Source organism: Diceros bicornis, chromosome 18 (assembly GCF_020826845.1).
Source record: "Diceros bicornis minor isolate mBicDic1 chromosome 18, mDicBic1.mat.cur, whole genome shotgun sequence".
Lineage (NCBI taxonomy): Eukaryota > Metazoa > Chordata > Mammalia > Perissodactyla > Rhinocerotidae > Diceros > Diceros bicornis.
Window position 1 is genome coordinate 8,031,330 of NC_080757.1, and position 21,972 is coordinate 8,053,301.

A 21,972-nucleotide genomic window follows, 5' to 3' on the forward strand; every position below is an offset into this window, starting at 1 on the left:
TCATTCACGAGGACATGTCGGGCACTGTGCAAGGCACCGGGGATGCCATGAAGAATAAGACACACGAAACTCGGGCAGTTTCCCGTCAGGTGACAGACAGACGTCAACCAAATAGTCTCACTAAAGGAGGTACAACAGCAGTCAGGTGAGGACTAGGAAGAAAAGGGACATTGTTCCACAGGAACATTCAGTAGAGAAACTGACCCAGAAGGTGGAGTCTTTCAGGGAGAGGCAATGGCTTGAGCAAAGGTCCTGGGGTGGCAAGAAATAAAAGGCAGCTGGGAGATTGAAGGGCAGAGGGCAAATGCAGAAGAGGTTGTAGTAGGTCCCAAAGTCAGCTACTTAAGAATCTTATCTTTTCCATTTGACAGAAACCTGCTTTCCTTTTCATCTAGTATCCTAATCATTGTTGTGTGTACAAATAAATCACTTTTGCATTATAAAAAAAAAAGTTTAAGGCTCTGCAGTAGGCAGAGGCCAGATCAGGCAGAGCCTTGAAGGCCCTCTTAAGGATTTTGATCATTATTTTAAGAACAATAAGAAGCTATTAAAGAGATGTGCAGGAGTTGGGGCTTGACATAATTGGATCTATGTTTCCAAATGACCACCCTGGCCAGGGCATGGGTGATGATGCTGATGATGCTGCTGCTGCTGCTGCTGCTGCTGATGCTGATGATGCTGATGATGATGATGCTGCTGCTGCTGATGATGCTGATGATGATGATGCTGATGATGATTACCAGTTCAAGCCCATTTGGGGAGCTAAGTCACTTGCCTAAACAACAAAGCGTCCCTATTGTGAGGCTCCTTGCCCTGTGCACCCTTTCCTCATTGAAAAGAAAGAAGTTCAATCGCCCAGTGGTGAAAAGCATGGGCCAAGATCCAGACCACCTGGTTCGAATCCAGTTTTGTTCCTTACCAGCTATGTGACTGGGGCAAATCAATTCACCTCTCTATGCCCTAGTTTCTAAATCTGAAAGAAGGAGATGGTGTTAATAAAAGCCCCTATTTCAGAGACTATGCTAATTGTCTCTGAAATAGCCCCTACCTTGTAAGGATGTTGCAGAGATTAAGTGGGCTAATACGTGTACAGCACTATACAGGTGATGCTTAAATAAAACAAGGGGCATTCCGTTAAACCTCTGTCACAATGCAGGAAGCCAGTGCATTACAGAGGGTGAGATCTTCCTCCAAGATAGACATCCCTGAGGCATTGTGATCAATTCTTCAAACCGTGTATGGCATTCAGATTTTTCAGTCGATGTGAAAGTGAGAGGTACCCAGACTGCCAGCCTTTTGTCCAGGCTCAAAGGACCTCAAAAGTTGTAATATCTGTGTATTCTCCACTGAATACAGTCATGCAAATACCACTTTCACCTTTTCAGTCCCCAGACACCATGTTACACGGGACCCTCAAAGCCAGCCGGCCCATTCACCTAGCCTCCTCAGTCCCTCCATCCCCTGCAGTGTCTGACGCTGACCGAGAGTGACAGGTTAATGTGGGCTGGGACCTGCAGCTCAGGGGGCTGCTCACTTAGAGGGGCTGCCCCCACTCGCCAGATGACCTTGAGCAAGTCATTTTACTTCCCTTAGAGTAGGAGCTGTGGTTCCCAGGAGAGGTTTCAAACTGTGCTCTGCAAAAGCCTATGGGGGCTGCGGTCGGGGGAGAGTGAGCAGGCAGGAATCCAGCAGCCCCACCCACCCACAATACACACGTACCCAGAGCGCTGGGCTCTCAGTGGTTTTATCTACTGAACTTTCACATCAGGCTTCCTGTGAATACAAGTTCTGATGCTAAAAGATATTTCTGAAAATGACTAGGCTCAATCCCTTATGTTCTCTGACCTTTGGCCAGGGCGCAATCTCTGGCCATATTCATGATTTATGGGAGGTGTCTAACTGGCTCTGCCAGTCCCTAATGCTCAGAGGGGACTCAAAGCAAAGAGCACTGGCTGGCTGAATTCAGAGCCTGATGCTGCCATTCCTAGCTCGTCCTTCAGAGTCTCAGTAAGACAAGTTTGCTAGGACATCCCAGCCCACCCTCCCCAGAGAGAAGCAGGTCACATCCCTGGGGTGATGTCTGGGACAGAACCAGAGGCAGGAAGGGGCAGGGCCTGACCGCCCGCAGCCCTCAGCCTGCAGCTTGCACTGTTCTCTGGGGAGCACGTGGCCACTAAACCTCAGAGGCCCCCCAGGAGTTTCAGGATGAGTGGCTTGTTTTTACAGCCCAACTGTGGACCACGCAAGATATGCTGCCTTTTGATTTTATCACTCGGTCGCTGTATTTTCCAAAGCTTTGTTTGCTCCACGTTCCACTTGCTGGGCATTTCTTGTAGATAGAGATAAGTCCCCAGGGAAAGTCAGGTGAGGACTTTTGTCCTTTTACAAGAGGGTGTAAGACTACGCTCCCCCGCACCCCCCCCACACACACCATACACATATATCAATGCTCCCGCCCTCCACACACATTCCCCTCATGTGCACACATCCATATTCCCCTCACATATACCTCATAAACACATCCACACTCCCACAAACACATACCCTACACGCACACCTACCTCTCCCATTGCCCACACACACATCCCACACACCCACACACACCCATATTCCTCTCACCTACACCTACGTACCCCACACACACACATGCATTCCTCCCCCACTGCACACACACATTCATGCAGACACCAACACACCCCCCACACATACCTAAAATCCTCCCACTCATATATCCTCCACACCACATCTACCCTATTCACACACACACATGCCAGAAATACACACTCACAGAAACAAACATACACCCACACAACACACCCACTCCCGGGCAACGAAAGCCACAAGGCATGGGAGGCTCACAACCCCGAGATCTCGTTTCTCACCATCGACTTTTTCTAACACGCAGGCTCTCCTCTCTGCCCACTGAGGGGGCCAGTGGAGCTGCCAAGTGGGATCAGAGGAGAGCCAGGTAAAATGGCCTGCACGCCCGCTCAACACACCCATACCACGTGCAGACACAGTACTGGGGCTGTGTGGAGGGCCAAACATTTCTCTAATCCCTGGAGGAATTTTTCCTCTAGAGGGAGAGAGAAAGCAAGTACACAATACCTCACAAAGGTATACGGAAAATGCGTTCCATGAAATAAGCACAATCTTACACGGGGCTCTGAAAGTCGAGATGAGGAAGAGAGCCTTCTTCCTGGGTGGGGAAAGGGGCTGCGTGTGGCTTCAGACACCTGCCTTGGGTCCTGAGGAACCGGTAAGGACGTGGCAGGCAGAGAGAGACGGCACTTGGGAAGAACCAGAGAGACGGACTGCAGAAAGGAAAGAATTAAAGAGTGTCCCGGAAAGCGTGACCAGACACGTGTGACTGGGGCTAGGGGTGCTCGTTGCTGAACGTGGAGGACATCAAAAGCCAGATGGGGATTCTGCCACTTGGAAAGCAAGGAGGAGCCTTCGGTGGCTTTACAGACTGGAGAATGACACCAGAAGGCTCTGCTTGAGGAAGAGTCAGAATGCGCTGGCGAGGAGAGGCACAGAGACAGGGAAACCACTCAGGAAGCTCAGGTGGCAGATAAAGAGGGATAGAACTGAAAGGATGGCCATGGAGAGGAGAGGAGAAGGACAGAGACAGCACGAGTGGAGGACAGGACCAGCTGACCCCCTGTCCTGGTCTCCTGAAGGGGGATGGCAGTGTCAAAGGCTCCTGAAATCATTGCCATCCATGGAATGAGGGAGCTCAGGAGAAGGCACGGGAATGGTTAAAATGATGCGTTTTCCTTTGAACATGTGGAGTTTGAGATGCAAATGGCATACAGATCTTCCTCGACTTACAATCAAGTTATGTCCTGATAAACCCATCGTAACTTGAAAATATCGTAAGTCAAAAATGCATTTAATACACCTCACCTACCAAACATCATAGCTTAGCCTAGCCTCCCTTAAATGTGCTCAGAACACTTACATTAGCCCACAGTTGGGCAAAATCATCTAACACAAAGTCTATTTTATAATAAAGTATTGAATATCTCATGTCATTTATTGAATACTGTACTGAAAGTGAAAAACACAACGGCTCTCTGGGTACAGATGGTTGTAAGGGTACTGGTTGTTCACCCTCGTGATCACAGGGCTGACTGGGAGGTATGGCTCGCTGCCACTGCCCAGTACCACAGAGAGGATCCTACCACAGATCACCAGCCTGGAAAAAGAGCAACATTCAAAATTCAAAGTACGGTTTCTAGTGAATGCATATCACTTTTGCATTATCATAAAATCAAAAAATCCTAAGTCGAACCATCTTAAGTCAGGAACCATCTGTATATGAGAAGAACTACTCAATTGGCATTGAATGTGCAGATTCTAAACTCAGGAGAGAGATCAGACATGGAGATGGAGGTAGGGGCTGGAGACACGACTATGGATGAGACTGTAGAGAGTGAGAAGGTAGAGAGAAGAGGGAAGAAAATGGAGTGTGGGAGAGTGCAGGATAGAAGCAAGGAAGGAAGGAACCCTGAGACTCACTGAAAGAAGCCCTGCACGTTTTCCCATTTCAGCCTAACAACAATGCTGTGAGGAAAGTATTATTATTATTACTATTATTCTCCTTTTACAGATAAGGGTATTAAGGAGCAGAGAGGTTAAGTAACTCGTCCAACATAATCAAACTAGTGAGTGATGGAGCCAGATTGTGAAAGCAGGTGTATCCAACCCTATCGCTCATACTCTTTCTACTAAACTGGGGATTCTCAAACAACAGCCCATCAACCAAATCTGGCCCTTCTCTTGTTTTTGTAAGTATAGTTTCATTGGAACACAGCCAGGCTCATTCACTCATGTATTGTCTATGGCTGCTTTATGCTATAACGACAGAGTTGAGTCATTGCAATGGAATCTGTAGGGCCTGCAAAGCCTAGAATCACTACTATCTGGCGTTCTATAGAAATAGTTTGGGGGCTGGCCCCGTGACTTAGCGGTTAACTGTGCGTGCTCTGCCACTGATGGCCCGGGTTCGGATCCCAGGCGCGCACTGACGCACCGCTTGTCGGGCCCTGCTGAGGTGGCGTCCCACATACAGCAACTAGAAGGATGTGCAACTCTGACATACAACTATCTACCGGGGCTTTGGGGAGAAAAAGGGAGAAAAAAGGAGGAGGATTGGCAATAGATGTTAGCTCAGGGCTGGTCTTCCTCACAAAAAAGAAAAAAGAAAAAGAAATAGTTTGCCGACCCCTGGCTTAGCCATGGTTCCTTCCCACAGGAACTGAAGTCAGAAACTCAAGCCAAGCCTGCTTTGGGGGAATGGGAGAAGGAAGGCAAGTTGGAGCCCAAAGAGAAGTTCCCAGTAATAATAAGGGGGTGACACCATGTGGGTGGCAAAGAGGATGGAGGAGGACACGATATGAAGAGTGAGGGGAACTGGCCATCAAATGCGTCAGAGCCTTCGAGAAGGTTATAGCCTGAGGAAAGGTGATTGGACTTGGCAATGAGCCTTTACTAATAAATGGTGGGGGCAAAAATCAGATGAGTGCTACTTACGGAGTGGCACTAAGCTGTATAAAGGAGTGAGTGCAGGTAGTCTGCAAAATATTTGGTGATGAAATGATGGGGGTAAAGCTGTGACAGCATAGCTGGTTTGAAGTATGAATTTTTCAGAGGAAGAGGATACAGAAAATTGAGCAGGATGGTAAGTGGAGGAGAGGAAGCCAACAGAGAGGAGAAGAGGTTGTTGAAGTTACAAATGAAGACAGATGTCTGGCTGTGTCCAAGGTGGAGCGGGGTTTGGAATCCAGATCCCAGAGAGAGGTATTAGTTTTGCCTGCAAGGAAGGGTGGGGAGAGGGAACTAAGATTTGATCAGCGCCTCGGTATTTATTGGGCCAATCACTTATTTTCATGACCTTAGTTGATGCTCACAACTCTGTGTTAGGGATTCAAATCCCATTTTACAGGTGAGTCTCGAAGTGGTTTCATGACTAGCCCATGGTAATAGTGCTACTGAGGGGCAGCACTAGAATTCAAACCTAAGTCCAATTGATTCCAAGAACAATACCTGTTTCACCACACACAGCCTTGAAAGGACATATTCAAGTCTTGGACTGATCTATTTTGTCTTCATTTATTTAACACAGGTCCCATCCGATGGAGAAGCATCAAAGCAAGAAGAAGCTCTCTCTTTGCAGCACATCCTTTAACAGTATCCAAGAGGGACCAGAGGCTGTAAGGTAGAGGCTTTCAAAGCACCCACTAGGATGCCTATGAATGGCCTCGAATGCCAGGCTTCCAGCAGGTTCCAGGCTCTGTCAAGAGTCCAGCATCCCTGCACCAGGCCACTGATGCTGCTGCCAGTGCCCCAGCTGTTTGTGAGGGCCCGGGATGCCTTAATGTTCTCACGGTGGATCTTTTATGGCAGCAAACCTCCTGTGGGCTCAGACACCAGAAGAGAAGTCCTGTACCGTGCTGCTCCTCTAGTCAATGTCCTTTTAAAAACTAACAGTTGGAACCAAGCGCAAAAGTCCAAATGGGATCTCCTATGAGTACGTTTCACACGGTATTGCTGCTACTTCTGCTCTCCAGCTCTCTGGACAGACTGTGTGAGCCCCTGGAGGGCTCCACCTCATCCACCTCTTGGTACCGTCTCGTTGGCACATGGTAGCATATTTCAACATGTTGGTTGCAAAGGCAAATGCACAGCCAATGCTGTGTGCAAGAGGCCTCCTCCTCGGTGCTGGACACTGCGGACTGCTAATGCAGCCCCACTCGCTTGCACAGCCAGGCCACGTGGGCGGTTCATATTGAGCTTTCAGTCAACTGACACCCTCTGGGCATTTTCTGACAAGCAAGCGAGGCCTCTGCTGCACTGTCCTTGTGTCATTCATTTCTTGATTCTACGAGCAGGACTCCATTTTTATCTTCATTCAATTGCATCCAGTCAAATGCAGCCCAACTAGAGCAACTGTGAGAGTCAGCCTAGCCTTCATAGGCTAATCAGATGTGCTCACGCCCGTCACCTGTGCTTGCCCTGCTCCACTAATTTATATTTCCCCTAGACTGATTTTGTACTTTTTATTTATATTTCACCCTAAAAGTGTATGTGTTTCTTACAAGCTACCTCAGATCTTTTATGGTATGGGGTATTTACTTAAATAAAGAAATAGATTTGGCCTTTTGTTTTAACACGACATATGTCAGAGTCTGCATGGTCTCATAATAATTCTCAAACTTCCGGGGCCGACCCGGTGGCGCAAGCGGTTAAGTGCGCGCGCTGTGGTGGCCCGGGGTTCACCGGTTCAGATCCCGGGCGCGCACCAACGCACTGCTTGGCAAGCCATGCTGTGGCGGCGTCCCATATAAAGTGGAGGAAGATGGGCACGGATGTTAGCCCAGGGCCAGTCTTCCTCAGCAAAAAAAAGAGGAGGATTGGCAGATGTTAGCACAGGGCTGATTTCCTCACAAAATAAATAAATAAATAAATAAATCTCAAACTTCCAGTTTTATAGCATCCTTTTCCCATTAGTTTAACCTTTCTCTGTGCAAATCCTGGAACTCTACCTTCGGTACAGCACCTCAGGAACCCCTCCCAGCTATGCATGGAACCTGGTGTGATGAAGACAGTACATGGGTTACCCTGACACCATGGAATCTTCTGGAAGCTCTGTGCTCAGCCACCAGTCTGGCTTCTCAGAATTAGGCTGGACTCAGAAACCTGAAGAGATATCATGAAAGAACATTCTAGATAAGGCACTATGAAGAAAGATTCCCCTCCTACTCAGAACCTTCCCTGAACATCTTCACTTGTAATCCAATTGATTTTCCCAAATGGAAATTTCTTTGTGTGCCTGACCTGACTACATACAGTGAGGAGGCATTTCCTTTTACTTGAAGTTCTAATGTTAGCATAGAAGGAAAAGTCACCTATAATCAAAAGCACTCTGAACAGTTCCTTAGGAAGACACTGTGTTGGAGGCCACATAACTTCTCTTCATGAGACCAGCACAGTTGTTTTTTCATTCTAGAAATGAAACAGGTTTCCCTTTCTTTGGCTGGGAACCAAACACAATAGTTGGCTTTTAATTCACAGCAGCCACATTGTTCAAAATACACAAATCTTGAAAAACTAGGATCACACTCAGCCCAGAGCATATGTTCATGTCTGAGCAAGGCTGAAGGAACTGAGATTGGCTGAGCATCTGCAGATTCCAACCTCCCACATCACACGCACTCCAGGGAATTTCCCACATTGCTTACTTCTTCCTCTCTTTCTCCTTTGTTTGGCTGTTAATGTGCAATTTAAATGCATGTATGATGGTTCTCCATGTGGTGCACTTGTTCAACTCCTGAATCATCTCCCAAATTAAGGGGTATGCTTCTGCAGTATGGGCATCTGACAACAGCTTTGGAGAATATGTAGAGTAAATCGGTGATCATAAAAGGAGGGGGTGAATTGAATGCAATTCAGCTGATTACCTCCTGGCCTTTGCACTAGCCCCCTGGAAGAAAAGGGAAGTCCACATAGGAGGGCTTCCTGGAGCTTATATCAACCATCTGGGAACCCTGGTTAAGAGCTACAACTGAGAAGGCACACCTAAGCAAATATATGGAATCTAGGGGCAATCCCTCTGGGGCATGACATCCTCCGCAACTGACTATCTGCCAGGACAGTGCTCGAGGGAACACCTTATGGCATAGTATTGGAGGCCACAAGCACCAAACTTAATCTTAGAGATCTTGAGAGCAGCACTTAGCAAACGGTACACAGATCACCCTGGATCTTGTTAAATGCAGATTCTGATTCCGTGGCCTGGGGAGGGGCCTGAGACTACATTTCTAACAAGCTCCCAGGCAATACCACTGCTGCTGGTACCTATGACACCTTAAAGAGCCAGGGTCTTGAGTAATTTCATCATTTTAGAGATGGGGAAACTAAAGCCAGCAGGTGAAGTGACCTTCTCAAGTTTAAGCAGCTGAAAAGCAGCAGATCCAGGGCCAGGTCTCCAGGCTATCAGTCAAGTCCTCTTTCCCCTCCATAAACTGGCTTCTCTCAAGCCCTGCTGAACCTCGGGCAGAGTGAGCAAGCACGCAGGGCAGCGGCCAGGGGAGGTGAGGCATGCTCATGTTGCAGGTGAGTCATGAACTATCATGCCTCGGGCCTCAACCTGGCTGTGCCGTGTGACCAGGAACTCGGTCCTGACCAGGCCTCCACGCTGCTCTGCGTCACTGCAGATGCCAGAGCCATGAGCACATGAGCGCCCATCACACAAGGCAAGGCAGAGTGGAGAGGGAGGAGAAAACAGAAGCCACGTTTCCACCAGGCAGGGCCACATGGAGCCAGGCTAAGTCTGATCTGGGCTCATCTTCCCAGAAAGTTCTCCCAAGTGGTTGGGCATGGGGAGCTTCCTATCGCTCTCCAGGGCCCTCTCTGTGGCCCCTCCATCTTTTCCATGCAAGGCAATTGGGCTTTTTCAGTGACTTGAACTCATGCTACTGACTCTGCTACTCACAGGTTGAGTGACCTTACAGATGATCCTCACTTATGAGGGGATAATAATAATGACTTCACAATCACAAGGATCAAACAAGATTCAGCATTGGCCTTCTGAGACTCCCACAACCTCCTCAATGGACAAATACCTTAGAGTGTATCGTTTCTCCTTATAGAAATCAAAATGTAGAGCTGTCAAGTGTAGGTCGTCTCCTCAGATACCTAGTGATTCCAGGACTATAAGACCTGTCATTTACAAAGCTATTTAAAGTCAAGTCCACTCTTCACAAACCTCATCCTCAAGGTTTACTGCACAGACGACCAACAGGGACCCACACAGCCCAGGGCAGATGGGCTTACTAGGATAAGTCCACCCAGGCTCTGCAGTCCATCCCCAGTCAGTAGCCTTGAAGCTCCTTAGATTCAACTCACCTCTTGGTGAAATTATAGTGTGGTGGAGGAAGCAGATCACAAGCAGAATCCACCACTGTTGAGGCCAGCTCAGAAATGTATTTGCATGAGAGACCAAAGAGCCTTCTGGGTAAAAACCAACCCTAAGGGAAAGAGAGTCAAGCAGACAAGCTTGGCCTGGTAACAGAGACAAGGCAAGTATGCTCAGTTGACTTCATCTTACAGCAACCCCTATTTGTTCTCAGGAAAGAAGGGCTGTAAGAAGGATTAGGCAGTTTTTAGAAAAAAACTGTATGTGATGTTGGGGTCCACATCTTATCACCTGGGAGCCTCCAGCACAGACTTGTGTTAGTTCCTGGTAGACACAATGACATCTGGCAGAAAAGAGAGAGAGTCAGTGCTAGTAGTTGACTGAACTAGTTTATGAGCTGAATTGGCTCTTCCAAGACTCCCAGAAGTTTCTTGGCAGAGTAGGCACACAAGGGAGAGAGGGGCCAGCCAAGAAAACGTGGATAACTGTAAATCACTCCTTGTGGGGGACATTTGCATGAAAGGTTCAGACTGCCAGAAACTGCATGCCAGCCTGGGAAGGCCAAGGTTTCACTGGGGGAGAAAGTACAGTGTTCACATCCAAGGACGACCATGAAACGTACAGTGGTAGTTGTCTCTGACTTCACAGCGGCCACACGTTCTCCTTCCTTCCTTCGTTCCTTTATTCAACAGATAGTCACCTCTGGCCTCACTCCTCCTGGATCCCACTACCCCTACTGGGAGATCCCCTAGCATTTGAGGTTGGTAACTTTCAGGGGAGAGCAGGGTAGGTGAGGTACAGATCCCCACCCCCGTCTTCCGTCTCTGCAATGCCCCACACTGTGCTGAGTTCTGTGCCCCAAAAATCCCTGAGTCAGCCTGCAAAGAAATACTTAACAGACAGGCTATATTTTACAGGTCAACAACTTAGACTCTGCTTCCAAATACAGGCACTCACTGACAAACATCTCCATGTCTTTCCTTCTCTGCTTCTCACTCCCCAAGCTGACAGCTCCCACATTAGCCTCCAGCTGCTAAGTAGCCATTTTCTTCTTCAACCACTTCATTTCAGCCCAAGCCACAGGCCTAGCCCACAGTGAGCAGGGTGAGGCTCTCTGGATTCTGTTCACTGCGGCATGCCCCCAACACACACAGCCGCAGCTCGGATGTCCTCTTCCCCTGACCCCATCTTTCCAACCTACCCTCCTCACCCCCATCAACATGGGACTCTGTGGCCAAAGTACCCAAGTGCACATCCATCTCCCTGACTGCAGCTCTCTGGGGTCTGAATTCTGGCCTCTGCCCAGAGCCTCTCATTCTGAAGAGTCCAGGTGACAACACCCAGCTCTGGACCACTGCAGTTGCCTGGGAACAGTGAAGCAGCGATTCTCAAAGCGCAATTCTGAGACCAGCAGCATCAGCCTCACGTGGGAACTGCTCAGAAGGGCAAAATCTCTGGTGCTGGTTGGGTGACCAATTCGTTCCAATTTGCCCACTTCCATCCTGGGGGTTCCTATCCCAGACCTACAATATAAGAGGCTCTGGGGGTGGGGCCCAGCAATCGTGTTCACCAAACCCTCCAGAGGGTTCTGATGCATGCAGGCTCAAGTCCTGGAACTTCTACTGGAAAGAGTCTCTGATGCCGAACTTGTGCTTGGAGGCTGCCCTCCAGGTGACCCTGTCTTCTCTACCATCTCCCTGGGCACAGGAAAGCAAACCTTGTCCACTGTCAGATGGAGTCCTGGCCAGGCTGCACCAGCCCCAGGCGGCTTTATCGGCTGTGAGGAACCTCACGTCCTGGCCAGCCCGTACTGTCCCAAATCACCTACATCTAGTGTCCCTTGCTGGCCAGGGGGATGGACTGATTTTTCCTCCTGTCTCGTCTGCATTTTGGTTTTCAAGAAAATCACGTTTCCCATTGTTGAGAAAGAAAGTCAGGTGCAAGAGGCTGCTGGAGCTGGCATACAATAAACGAGGGAGGAGGCAGAAGAGTCCAAGGGAAAAAAGAGTGGGAGGCGTGGAGGGAGTGAGATGGTGGGAGGGGCGGCTGGGATGGGGAAGGGTGATGGAAAAGGCATGGAAGAGAGAAACTGAGATGGGAGCAAATGAGAAAAAAGTGCTTCTCCAAGTGTGGTCCCTGGACCAGCAGCAGCAGCATCACCCGGACCGTGCTCGGTGTACAAATTTTTGGTCTTACCTCAGACCTTCTGAGCCAGAAATTCTGGGAGTTGGGCCCATTTGTCTGAGTTTTTAAAAGTCCTCCCAGTGATTCTGATGTGCACTACAGTTTGAGAACCACTGGGCTGAATAGTTCTATTATTTTAAGCAGGCATGCTGCCCCTTGATCCTAGGTTTCTCGGGTGTTTTTGAATTTCTGCCTCAGGCATAGTGACTCGGAAGAGAGAGACTGGGATCTCCCTAATGTGAATCTCACACATACCACTTCTTGCTCTTGACCTAATGACTTCCTGAATCTGCAGAGATTGGAAGAGATGGAGGTAACATCTCCTGTCTCCTCCATCGCTCCCGCTGTACTACTGGTAGCACCAGCCTCTGGCAGCTGTAGACTGTGCAGCCCCTTCCTGGAAAGTTTAGGAGGCTCGAGAGAACCGCAAGGAGCCTCTGATCCTGTGTTACTTCCCAACTTATTCAACATCAAGATCCTTCTTTATTATTTTTCTCCCAAATCTCCCTTGTCTTGATATCTATTGTCTGCCAAAGAGACTAATCATTAAGGAATAATTAATTCATTTCCCCATGATTTATTAATCAAACACATCCATAAACGGGTATGCAAAAAGCAGAAAACAGATGTATTATGATTTCCATTAGAGTTTTTGAAACATTTAAAACAATCCATTACAACCGCCATGAACCCCTAGGGAACTGAGGGGGAACAAATGAAACCAGAGATTCCAGATCTCTAGCGCCTATGTGGACAAAGGCTGTACTAGAGAACAGTGAAACAATAAACAAATGCTCGCAGGCTCTTGCCACTCTTCCTCCATCCTCAGCCCACTCAGGACTTAGCCCCTCCATGAGCTCCACCCTCCCTCTGTTTCTGGGACTCCCCAAAGGGCATCTCATGGACTCAGGAACCAGGCCAGTAGTGAACCGGATGAGGCGTGTGGCCAGTGGCTTCTACTTTCCCAGCATGACTGCCCCTCCCAGACCCCACCTCCACCTCCTACAAACACCAGTCAGTCTTCAGTCTTCACCATTCAATACACCAGTGCCCCGACAAGACCCCGGGCTAATGGTGGTCTGTGGCAGAGTGGGAGAGCAAGCCCCTGTTCCCCTCAGGGGTCAGAGCAACCTCAAAGCCAAGCTGCTTGGCCCACAGTGGGATGCAAGGTAATAGAGAAAACATTTCTCCCATTCCCGCCTCTGGACTCCCTGTTGAGACACAGATTCTTGGGAGAGTGGAGCTGAAGGTAGGTAAAGTGGTGGATCACTCTTTCCCTCCAGTGACTAAGGCTTTGCTACTGCTTCAGGCTGGTTAGGCCTTCCTCTTTTGTTGCTTAGGATACCTGTTGACCAAGGAATCTTAAGGCAGAGGAGAGAGGGAGCAGGACCGGGGATGGAGCTGGGAGAGACCTGCTGCAAGCAAAGAATTTCTTGAAGACCTCTTTTTATCTTTAAAATTTGTATGAATGTTGCACTGTACTCCATGACACATTTGTGCTTGTTCACTACTTTTAACATGTCCCCAAATCTTTTACCCATGGGTTTACTTTCCCCAGCACAATGACATAAATCCCCAGAGGGCCACACAGCACAGTTGAGAAGAAATTCTCAGGACTGGTAGCAATTCTCTCCCTGGAGGCTCCTCAGCCTATCACATGTGGATGTCTGCCAGCTCACCCGGCAGGTGGCTGGGCAAGTCCAGCCATGTCTAAACGTCCCTGCTCAAGATCAAGAAGCACTACTCTTGTCCAAGCTCCGTGTTTCCACGTGAGAAAGCCGAGGCTCATGATGTTAAGTGACTCACCTAAGGCCACACAACTTGTTACTGACCAAGCCTGGACTAGAACACACAATTTCTGACTCCTGGCCTATTGCTCTCTCTCTGCCGTCTCATTCTTGCTCTCTGGGTGGTGGCAAAGGACCAGCAGTGAAACAAGGATTCTCTCAAGGACTGAGACGAAGCACCTAGTCAGCAAGCCAGGTGGGTCAGATTATATTCAGGTAACCATTCGGTGCCTTTTCTATAAAATGGGAATATCAATGCCAGCACTATACACTCTGGAGGCTTGTTTGAGATGTATGCTGGGTAATACACATAAGGGGCTTTGGAGAGGTATGAAAAAAATGGCAGGTGGCTCTTGATCTCATGCTGGGAAGGCCTGGATGAAGCTTTGCTCGTTCTACTCTTTTGCCCTCACTCACCCTGTTTACAGTGTTCCAGCACACACATGGGTGGAGTGTGGGGGACTCTGGGAAACTGACTCTGAAATACTGAGGGGAAACTTGGCACATGAACTACATCCCCCCAACACTTGCCTCCAAAGCCAATGGAGGACATCAATTAATGCTCATGTAACTGTGCAGCTGGGCACGCCATGACCTTCACACAAGACCATAAGAGCCACTATCAACCCATTGAAACTGGCTCCTGAGATTAAAATCCAGTTATCTTTCCTATCATTTACAGTTGATATAAACCAACTGTCAGGGGTCAATTATGCAAGTGAACTTAGACCAGCCACCACTATGGGTGGATACCTACAAAACACACCCCCCACGCCGTGTACCAAAGTGATTCCAACTGGAAAGAGCCCTGATTAGTTACAAATGTACTAAACCATATACTTCTACATTAAATCTATAATAATTATATTTCCACTGTTCTTCCCAAATTCCGAATTCCACCAAGTCAGGAAGTCTTCATGCTTTTTATGCATAACTATTGAAGTGGGTTTCGTAGATCTGGGAATGGACAGAAAAAAAAAAAAAATACCCTGCTTCTGCACAAACCAAGGTAGCACACAAAGAGAACTCAGAGAGGGTCTGGAGATGGAATTAAGGTGGAAAAACAAGAAAGGGTAGTTGAAGAGGTGGCTTGCTGGGAAGGGGTAGTTAAATGCTTCAAACCTGAACTGAACAAGCTGGTTGAGAGGCCTGAGGTTGTGTGCTTGTTACTTACCTTATCCATAAATAGATCCTACTCTGTTTATAAATAGCTTTACACTTGAAGAGTTTCTGAATGTGCTGTATGAGAGCAGATGTGTGGGGGTGAAACTGAGCAGCAAAGGAACCAGATCATAAATCCAGAGTCCTACCCTCCCCCGACCACACACACACATCCAATTCCCTGAATCTTGGAGGCAGAGTAAGAGACACACAAGAGATATCCACAAATGGCACTCCAGCAGTGGGGCTTCAATGTGGCATGTAGTCTAGGACTCAGCATAATATAAAACACTACAGTTTGGTGTTAACCCCCACAAAGTCAAAAGTTAATAGCTGATTTTACCCTCATGCAAAATGTAATGCAAAGTTTCCCCTCATTATTGCAAACACACACACACACACACTCACACTCACACATATCTGTGGTCCTTCTCCCCTTGCTGATGACCCTCCACCTGTATTTCAGACTCAACTGAGGTAGGGAGAGATTTGGACTAGAAGTCAGACTTGGGTTCTAGTTTTAACTCGGCAACTTGCTGGCCAAATGACTTTGTCATTAAACCTCCATCAAAGACTCCAATTTCATCTTTAAAATAGGCTCGTATAACCATCAAGTGAGATAATACATACAATAATAGCTAGCATCAACTGAGTGTTTACCAAGTGCTAGAGCTTTACATGGTTTTTCCTCTTAAATAGTTATTATAACCCTGTGAATTTGTTATGATAGATGATCCAAAGAGGTTGAGACACTTGTCCAAGATTATAGTTAGTTACAAGTAGATGTCAGCCTGGAACCAAGCAATCTGACTCCAGAGCACTTTGAGGTCTACAGAGAACACTACTGCTGCAGGCTGAAAACGGAAGAAGGCCCAAGTCAGGGCTTCTGAAACTGCGGTCAGTGTACCTCACTGAAATGCAGATCCTTTGCTCCTGCCCCAGACCCAATATCACTGGTAGGATCGTCTGCATTTTAATAAGCTCCACCAAATGATTCTTATATACACCAGTTTGTGAACCTCTAATTTAAGAATAAATCATAACGTTGCACCTCTGACCAAGATGAAGTAACAGAGACAGGATCTACCCTCCTGTCTGAAACAACTGAAAACAAACAAAACACATGAAATGACAGTTTACAAGACAGTGGGCATCAGGCAATGAAAGGCAGTAAAACATAAAAGATGGGAAACAAATGAGGTTAGCCCAACAATTGCCCCATCTTCCTGCCTTGAGAGAGTTTACAGGCCATGGCGCAGGGAGGAGGAATTCAAGCGAAGGCTCGCAGATTCCCTGAGTTGAGAAGATGGAGGTGAGAGTCCAAGGAGAACAAGACCACTAGAGTTCAAAGAGCAAAATATCAGAAAGAAGAGATATGCACAGAGAGAGATCTGCAGAAAGTCCTAATTGATTTTTCAGCAGAGTATGATTGGCACGTGTGTGTGTGAGGAAACTACCCAAGGCTGAGAAAAGAATCATCTGAGACGATTAGAGGGTACAATGCAAGGTGTCCAGTAGGGCTAGGAAGAGTGCCTGTTCCCACAAACCACTCTGGAAATTCACGTAATTCACACATTAAGTAGAGTACTCAGAAGGGCCTTCCTTCAGCAGTGGAAAATATTAGTTCTAGACTAAAGGCTACCTGCTCTTGTACAACAAATTTAAAAGCAAAATCCAAAGGATCAAATTATTTACACGTAATTTAACCATGTCCCAGAACAAAGCTCAACAATATTTATAGGAATACAAAAAGACCCAGCACCAAACAAGTTAAAATTCACAATGCCTGGCATCCAATAGAAGATTACGAGGCATGCAAAGAAGCAGGAAAATATGACCCATAATGAGGAGAAAAATCAACCACAAGAAACATGAAGAAAACGATACTAAGGCACATGATAATGAAATTGCTCAAAACCCAGTGAAAAAGAGAAAAACTGAAAAGCACCAGAGAAAAAAGACACATTACGTACAGAGGAATAAAGATAAGGATGACAACAGATTTCTCATCAAAAACAATGCAAATGAGGGCCGGCCTGGTGGTGCAAGCGGTTAAGTGCACGTGCTCCACTGCGGTGGCCTGGAGTTCGCCAGTTCAGATCCCAGGCACACACCAACGCACCGCTTGTTAAGCCATGCTGTGGCAGCATCCCATATAAAGTGGAGGAAGACGGGCACGGATGTTAGCCCAGGGCCAGTCTCCCTCAGCAAAAAGAGGAGGATTGGCATGGATGTTAGCTCAGGGCTCGTCCTCCTCACAAAAAAAACAATGCAAATGCAAAGACAATGCAGCAACATCTTTCAAGTACTGGAGTAAAGCCCAATTAAAGTACTGAAAAAAAAATGACAGCCAAGATTTCTATACCCAGTGAGAATATCTTTTAAAATCCAAGGCAAAATAAAGATGTTTTTAGATATTCAAAAGCTGAAATAATTCATCACTAGCAGCCCCACACTACGGGAAAGTATAAAAGAAGTCGCTAAGCAGAAGGAAAATTATACCAGATGGAAATATGGATCTACACAAGGAATGAAGAATACCAAAAAGGGTAACTATGTGGGTAAATATATAAAATTTTTAACCTATTATTTAAATTTCTTTAAAAGATAATTAACTGTTTAAACAAAAATAATAGTGTAATGTGATTATATATATATATATATGAAAAATATTTGGCAAATATTGCATAAAGGTCAGGAGGAGACAAATGAAAGTATAATTATACTATATATAAAGTGATATAATACTACTTGAAAGTAGATTTTTATAATAAAGACTTATAGCTATTAAGCCAACAAACAAGAGATAAATGGAATGATAAATTTATTCAATTAATCCAAAAGAAGGCAGAAAAAAAATAAGACAAAAGAGAATAAACAACAGAGGAGTCAAATAGAAAACAAATCATAAGATGATAAATTTAAACTAAACCATATCAATAACCCAATTAAGTGTAAACAGTCAAAACACCCGTAAGCCCAAGACTGTCAGATTGGATAAAACAGCAAAACCCCAATATGCTGCCTACAAGAAATTCATTTCAAATATAGGGACACAAATAGGTTAAAAGTGAAAGAAGGTAAAAAGATATTCCCTGCTAACACCATTCAAAAGAAAGCTAGAGGGGCTATATTAATGTCAGACAAAGTAGATTTTAGAGCAAAGAATATGACCAGAGATAAAGAAGGTCACTTCATGTGATAAAGGGATAAATTCATCAAGAAGACATAAAAATCCTAACCATTTATGCACCTGATAACAAAGCTTCAACATACATTAGGCAAAAACTAATAGAACTGCAATGAGAAATAGCCAAATCCACAGTTATAGTCACAAATTTAAACACTTTGTCACGATAATTAATAAAACAAGCAGACAGAAAAATCAGCAAGGAGATACAAGACTTGAACAACACTACCAACCAGTTTGACCTAACTGACCTTTATAGAACACTTCACCCAACAACAACAGAATACACATTCTTCTCAACTGAACACAGAACGTTTACCAAGGCAAACTATATTCTGAGCCATAAAATAAGTGTCAATAAATTTTAAATGATTCAAATCATACAAAGCATATTCTCTCACCACAATAGAATTAAATTAGAAACCAATTAAAGAAAGACATGTAGAAAATCACCCGGATATTTGGAAACTAAATAACCTACTTCTAAATAGTCCATGAATCAAAAGAAAAATTAGAAAGTATCTTGAGTTGAATAAAAATGAAACACAACATACTAAAATTTGTGAGATGCAGCTAAAGCAGTGCTTAGAGGGAATTTATAGTTTTAAATTCTTATATTAGAAAAGAAGGTCTCAAATTAACCTAAACTTTCATCTTTTAAAAACTCAGCAAGGGGCAGCCAGTGGCATAGTAGGTAAGTTCGCACACTCTGCATCGGCAGCCCAGGGTTCGCAGGTTTGGATCCCAGCCACAGACCTACACACTGCTCATTAGGCCATGCTGTGGCAGCATCCCAATATACAAAAGAGAGGAAGGTTGGCACAGATGTTAGCTCAGGGAACATCTTCCTCAAGCAAAAAGAGGAAGATGGGCAACAGATGTTAGTTCGAGCCAATCTTCCTCAACAACAACAACAACAAAAACCAGCAAAATAAACCCACATCAAGCAGAGCAGAAATAATAAAGATCAGAGTAGAAATCAATGAAATAGCAAATAAAAAAAGAGGAAATCAATGAAACCAAAAGCTTGTTCTTTGATAAATAAAATTCATAAACCTCTAGCAAGATGGATCAGCAAAAAATGAATGATACAATATGAAATATGAAATTCAATATTGTGAATGAGAAAGATGACATACTTAGGTTTTATAGATATTAAAAGAATATTAAATTAATAATATGAACAACTTTATGCCAAAAAATTTGACAAATTAAATGAAATGGACAAATTCCCTGAAAGACACAAACTGCAAATGCTTATTCATGAAAATCTAGAGACCAGAATAACCTTATATTTATTAAAGAAATTGAATTTGTAGCTAAAAGTCTTCCAAAAAAGAAAATGCCTTTACACTGAAAACCACAAAACATTGCTGAGAGAAGTTAAAGGAAGTCTAATGGAAAGATATACCATATTCACGGGTCAGAAGATTTAACATTGTTAAGATGTCAGTTTTCCCCAAATTCAAATAATCCTATGGATCTATGGATTTAAATAATCCTAATCAAAATCTCAACAGGCTATTTATTGACAAATTTATCCTAAAATTCATTTAAAAATGGAAAATACTTAGCATTACCTGATTTCATGACTCAGTTATAAATCTATAATATTCAAGATCATGTGGTGTTGGCAACAAAATGATAATTAGATCCATACAACAGAATAGAGTCCAAAAATAGATCCACAAATATATGAACTGATTTTTTTTATAAAGATGCAAAGATAATTCTGTCAAGAAAGGGTAGTCATTTCAATAAATGGTATTGGAATAACCAGATATCCACAACTAAAAACAAAAAAAATGGACTTTGATCCATATCTAAAACTTTACACAAAAATTAACTCAAAATGGATCATATACCTAAATATAATACCAAAAACTATAAAACTTCTAAAAACATAGGAGAAAATCTTTGTGAACTTGAGTTAGGCAAAAAGTTGTTGGACACATTAAAAGCACAATCCAAAAAGAGAAAATTAATGAATTAGACTTGAAATTTAAAAACTTTTGCTCTGCAAAAGGCATTGCTAAGAGAATTAAAAGATTAAATACAGACAAGGAGAAAATTTTGCAAATTATTTATCACATAAAGGACTTCTATCTAGAATATATAAAATACTCTTAAAACTTAACAAAAAGCAAGTAAACAACCCCAAATAGACAAAAGACACTTCACCAAAGAAGGCAAATAAGCACATGAAAAGATGTTCAACCTCATTATCCACTAATAGGCAAATGAAACGCATAATGAAATATCCCTACACACATATTAGGATAGATAAAATTAAAAAGACTGCGCTTGCCAAGCAGCGGCAAGGGTGTGGAGTAACTGGAACTCTCATGCCTTGCTGATGGGAATGTAAAACAGTATGACCACTTCAGAAAACAGTTTGGCAGCTTCTTAAATTAAACAAACATCTACCATATAATCCATCCATTTCAAGAAGAAAGAACGTATACATCCATACAAAGCCTTGTTTATAGCAGCTTTATTTCTAATAGCTAAAAATTGGAAACAACTCAAATATCCATCAATCCTTTAACAGGTGACTAGATGTATAAATTGCTGCATATCCATACAATGGAGTACCACTCAGCAATAAAATGAAATGAGTTACTGATACAGGCAACAATGAGGATGAATCTCCAAATACTAATGCTGAGTGAAAAGAAGTCAGATGAATACATATTGTATCATTCCCTCTATAAAAAACTCAAGAAAATGAAAACTAATCTATAGTAACAGAAAACAGATCCCTGCAGGCAGGGCGAGAGGAACAGGAGTTGGACATGGAGAGAGGGAATTCAAAATTGAGCATAGAGACTAAGAGACTAGCCGCTTATTTCACTCCTCATCCCAGATTCCACAGTAGATATTGCCAGTTGATCATGATGCTTTCCTACATATATAGGCATGTACAAGACCCATTGGTGTTTGCCGTGAGTCCTTCTCCTTGTGCCTCCCATCAGATAACTGAGCACTTGGGTTTGTCTATGCTTTTGGCACTCATTTTCCTCATCCTGCCTGCCGCAAGGTCAAATTTATCTGCCAAAAGGCTCAGTCCATTCCAAGTCTGGTTTCGGGTGGTCTGGGAAATGTACCACTTTGGCCATCTCACGCCCCTCCCTTAGCTGTCATTGCTTTCTATAGTCCCAGTCTCCTAAAACAAGGGGACTGCAGAGTGGGCATGATGGCAACAGTTGACTGCAGAGGTAACAAAATTGACATGGGGGCAAAACAAATTGTGGAAGTGTTTTGGGGAGATGTAATATAACTGCTTTGGCGAGCTCCATGGTGGCAGGGATCTCTGTCTATTTGGTTCTTGGACGTGTCCCAAACACCTAGAAGAGTATTTGGTACATAGCAGGTGCTCAATAAATACTCACTGAAGGAACGAATGATAAACATCTTAAATTATTCTTCCTTCTCTTTTCCCCATCAAATGACCATTTGTCTTTCCACTGTTTTGTAGCTCTGTTTTTCCACTGAAAGCAGAGAGCAATCTAGTATCATTTGTTCAGAGCCTATTGTTGCATTGCAAATTAGTTCAAATCAGGCCTGGTAAATTTGGGGCCACTCAAGGCATCTTACCTGAAACATTATGTCATGGCAGTATGGAGTCTGGGGGGAGACTGGCAGGGCTTGAACAGAAAGTGCCAGACCCTTGAGTCCAGGCAGGGCCAGGAATGCTGCACACTGGCTTTTGGGGAGGAGGAGCCATA